Source organism: Meleagris gallopavo, chromosome 2 (genome assembly GCF_000146605.3).
Source record: "Meleagris gallopavo isolate NT-WF06-2002-E0010 breed Aviagen turkey brand Nicholas breeding stock chromosome 2, Turkey_5.1, whole genome shotgun sequence".
Taxonomy (NCBI): Eukaryota; Metazoa; Chordata; class Aves; order Galliformes; family Phasianidae; genus Meleagris; species Meleagris gallopavo.
The window spans coordinates 83,573,954-83,579,217 of record NC_015012.2 but is presented as its reverse complement, the minus strand read 5'-3'; positions in this window follow the sequence as shown (position 1 = coordinate 83,579,217).

The window sequence follows — 5,264 nt, the reverse complement described above, 5'->3', positions numbered from 1 at the left end:
AATATGAAATCTGTAGACAACAGTGACTGCTGAAACCATATCCCAGAACTTAGAATCACAGAATCATAGAATGGCTTAGGTTGAAAGGGACATTAAAGATCATCTTCACGCTTTCAAGTTTGGTTTCTATAGTAAACAGATTAACTTTGATTTCTGTAAGTGGCTATTCCAGTTCTGACATTTTTAACAAAACTAGGAGATGGGTTGGAATGAAAGCATTCCTGGAATTCCCCTTTCCATTATTTTTTCCTTCAAACATTTTCTGTAGTCCAACTGATGATACAATCATAATTTTTCTGGCAAGCTTTGCAATGACAATTCAATCTTTTGCCACTAGTGGACCACAGTATCAATTACTTATCTAGAGGTAATTGATTAACACAGAAGTGTATGGAAAACTTGGAATGCTTAAAGGAGAATACATAAAAATTCAACCAATTTATATTGGTGTTACATGAGATCTTTTGGCTGCCTAGTATAATCTGTAACATTGTCCTCCATGAATGCATCTTTCCCTTTTCCTCAGGTGCACATCCATCCCTCAGCAACAACAAAATCAGCAGAGTACTATTAACACTTTCCCAACTAAAACTAGGGCAGTATGTTTAAAGCTAATTGGCCATCTTAAACACAGAAGAGATTCGTGTTGACAATAGAAGATTTGAGAATAAAATTAATAAGACTAAATTTGAAGGATTGTTTCATGTTTTTGAGTTCCTTTTCATTTTGGAAAAAAAAAACCTGCTCTTAGTGACAAATTCTTAGTTAAGGTCTAATTCACTGAATTTCCCATCCAAGGCAGAAAGAAATGACAGAAAGTGTGATTCAAGAATCTGTAAGAAATCATTTTATCTCCTGCTAACTCTAGAAAGAGTCTACCTTAACCATCTGTCTTCTCACAAGCAACTGAAGAGCTGGAAGTACCTGTAGTCTTCTTCTACAGTGTTCTTGATGATTAGTCTGTGTACAGTTAAGAATGTAGCATTTGCTGTATTTACAGGAACAACATATTTCTTGCACAAATAGTTGCAAAATGATAAAAGATGATATTCCTAACTATGCATAATGATATCAAGTGAAAATCTGAAACAAATTAAACACAGGTGTATTATATATCAGATTGGTTTTAATCAATCTTATAGGCTCAGATAATTCCTTAGTTATTTGGCTTAATTACATTTCCATTTATTTCCCATTATAAAATTGTTGTTTCAATGCTTAAGACATATGTCATAGTATAGCTTTAGAATTTACAATGAGAAGACAATAAACTCACCAGTAAATACCAATAAGCTCACATCAACACAACAAGCCTCAGTCAGGCAGTCTTATACAAGAATAGCAACATCAGCCTCTGCTCATATCAGTGACCTATACGTGTCTCCTTAAACATTTGAGAAAATAGATAGGACAAAATAGATTGTACAAAGCAAAATCAATATCCTATTAGTTCCTTATCCTGACCTACTGTCACACCATCAGGACTGATATACTATAGCCACGAAGAGAAGATCCTAGGCTCTGGACTAACAAAAACAAAATAGCTTTTTTTTCCCAACTTTTCTGAAACCATTAGAGTTGGATACAAATATCATTTAAACCAGCACACCTACTAGTGCTACAGTATACATTATTTTCCTCCCAAGCTAAAAATATATTTCCACCATCACAATGTGTTATTTACTCATCAAAAGGGAGAATGTGTTATCTGCTTCTCTCTACTTGCTCACCTTTCTTGATGAGTTGTTGCCATGACACCCAGTTATGCCTTCCAGATGAGATTATCTGTAGGCTTACACAACATTGTGGGGAAGATTCCATTTCTGTTGATATGTGCATGTTACAGCATAAAGCAACATTTTAGTCTCTATGGAATTAATATAGTATGCTCTCCATATAATTAACTAAAAAAATTGTATTCATAAAATTACTTTCAAGGGTAACATTTCATAAACTGACTTCAAATGAAATTATGCTACTATAAATTAAATGATAACATGAATGGTGTGGAAGATGAAGATTCTGCTAAACTAGATAACAGCATGTAGCAATTAAGAAATCAATTTTTATTATCTTACTAGTAGTAGCATTTTAACGCACTTTATGAAAGTTGATTCCATTTTATACTGCTCACAACAATAGAACTCTGGTGATGGAGACTGTTTTTTTGTTTGTTTTTATTTTTCCCTTATCTTTTACCTTTTCTCATCTTCGTTTAATCCCAAAATGGATTTAAGTTACATGTGGAGTGAGTGTTATGCTTCCTTATAAAATGAAGGCTGTATCTTCACCTAATGCATTCATAAACTGTTATGACTCTGGGAAAGATTTAAGAAAATACTAAGAAAGAATGTAGAATGACTTTATACAAAGTTTAGCAGATGAAGAAAAAAAGGTTTTCCATTTGTAAAAGCTTCAGAAAAAAATATACAAATAAGCAAAAAGATGAAATGAAAATTAACATACGACCGCAAAAGAAAATGTATCAAAAGACTTAAATGACAATATATTTGAAGAGAATAAATTTCTGATTTAATCATAGCTTTTGGGGGCTTTCAGGAAAAAAAAAAATCTAAATAACTTTCTAATGTAGAGAAAAGAGAAAAGCACATTATGTATCAATATCTAGAGTCTAAATTTAGACAACTTCATAGAAGGAAGTAGGCACCTAATGGGTATCTAATACTTTTGGTAGAAGAAGATGAAATCAATGCACTTTTTGTCTCAATAGAAATTAGGAATATTTTTGGAAATACATTTCCCTCAGGAAAATAAATAAATAAATAAATGATATCAGATTTTTAGTTAACTAATATAAAAACCTATGTGATTAGACCCATATTTATGTGATAGTGAACTATGTGAAAACTAAAGCAGTAAACTCTTTTAAAGATATCTTTCATTTTTAGAAAGTACTGAAAATATTCCCTAATTCAACTCTGTGTCTATCAGTTCAAATTTGTTCATAACTGCAAAGTTTCATCATAAAGATAGCAGCACTCTTTGCCAAGTCGAATCTCTCAGTTAAGAATATAATGTTTATGTACAAGATCTTTCCAACTATTCTAAATTTTGCATGGAGTCAAAAGAAAATCAATTATTACACTCATTTTCTAATGTGTAGCAGATGCAAAGACCACTAAAATCTTGTCAAAATCACAAGTATTATGCTGCAATTTGTTTGACATTCCATATGCTTATACCATTCTGACTTTTACAGTAAAATGTGGATGACAAGAGAAAGCAAATGATATATTGTTTCTAGATTTGAAAGCATAATATCAAAATGCCTTTAACCTTGAAATAAATGAAAGCATTTTAGACAACTGTTATCCCAATGTATCAGAAGCTGTTTCACTGAAAATGCATAAACATGATGTGTAGGATGGATAAAAATGAAAAGAACTGAACTAACCATACACTTCAATGCCTTCTTAAAAAAGCTGTAACAGTGGAGCCAATCCTGCCTCGAATTTGAACAAATAGTTTGAGTCACTCATGAAATGAGTTTTTCTAGAGTTTTGCTAATATTAGACAATGTTCAAAGGCAAGAAACAGAATTTTTTATTTAAATGAAATTGTGGGTATCAAAATTCTTTCCAACCCAAGCCATTGTATGATTCTGTGATTGTATAAAAATGATATGCTATTAAAAGGAAGCTTCATGCTAACTTCATTTAATTCTACAGATTTGAGTGAAGTTTAAATTGATCCTGGTCAATGGGCTGAGTAACTAAATTGTAGTAATTTCATTATGTCAGTTAGTTTTGCCACTTTTATTAGCACTAATTCTTGAGAGCACAAATCTTAGTAAAATTCAATTTTTCCTTTCAGTTAGCATTTTTCCTTTCAGAATGCAAGTGTTTCAAAGAATGACTGGATGTCTAAGAAAAGGACTGGAATATTTTCTCAGCTACTCGGTACAAAATTATCAGAATCACAAGTGTACAACAGTTAGACTTTACTGTCATTGGTATATAAGAAAATACTGAATTGTAGTTAGATTAGGTAAAAGTTAAATATAAGGTCCTGCACTGTGTTTCAAATAAACTATCTGAAAATCTGGTCTCCAAGTGCATCTAGTCCTGCTGGATTTCCATCAGTAATGGAAATAAAAAATATAAGCCCCAAGAAGGTGCATGCCTTCTTTCTTGGACATTTAGCTTGCTCTCTGAAGATTCCTCCCAGCTAGACAACTTTTCCACAACCTTATTGACAGAAAGCAAATGAGAAGAAAAGCCTTATTATACAAAGTGGTCACAGAATGATAATGAGCTATCAGTGTGAATTTGTGGAGGAAAGATTAGAAACCAAATACTTCAGACCTTCCCCAGGGAAAAGATAAAAAACAAAAAACAAAAAACAGGGAATCACCTTTCATTATATTCTTAAGTGCTGAATACCATTCTTTTTCCACATGTACAAGATCAATAGCGTCAAACTACAAAAAGATGGTGTAAAGAGCAATAACAACGATAAAGTGAGTAGGGAGCTGAACGTAGGAGAAGAAACAGAAAACAGTTTATTATTCATTCTAGCATAGTACTTCTAATATACTACAAGATGGAATTGCTGTATTGGAAGTAGCTTACTACAGATTTAAAATGTCATCTTCTTGTCAAAAATATTTACATTAGGCAAGGAACTATTTTTTATTAGAATCTAGAAAATTAAACTCTCCGTATGAGATACAGTATAGCAAAAGAAAGATAGAGAAACAGTATGATCCCTCTTTACAGTACAGAATATAAATATCAACAGAGAAAAAATGTTTTGTTTTATCTGCAAGTCAATATTGGCACAATATAGATGGGTACATACCAGCTGTATTGAACCAGAAATTAGAAAAATTGTCCTGAATAGTATTCCAGTATAAATATGGTTGTCAGCTACAAGAAAGACAAAGATTAATCAATATAAAGGAAAATCCACATATTTTTAAATGGATTTTAATAGGTTTTTAGATAGATAATAGAACTATGATTACTGCAATAATGTAAAAGTTGTTTGTCAAACACCCAGGTGCTCCCAGCCAGAGCTATGTTTCTATATACTGACTGCAAGCCATATCTCACTGTGTAAGGCCTAAAATGATTTGGGAGAAAAAAAATTATATATATATGTGTGTGTGTGTGTGTGTGTGTGTGTGTGTGTGTGTGTGTGTGTATATATGTATGTATGTATGTATGTATGTATATAATGAGCTATCAGTGTGAATTAGCAGAGGAAAGATTAGAAACCAAATACTTCAGCTAAGATCTTCC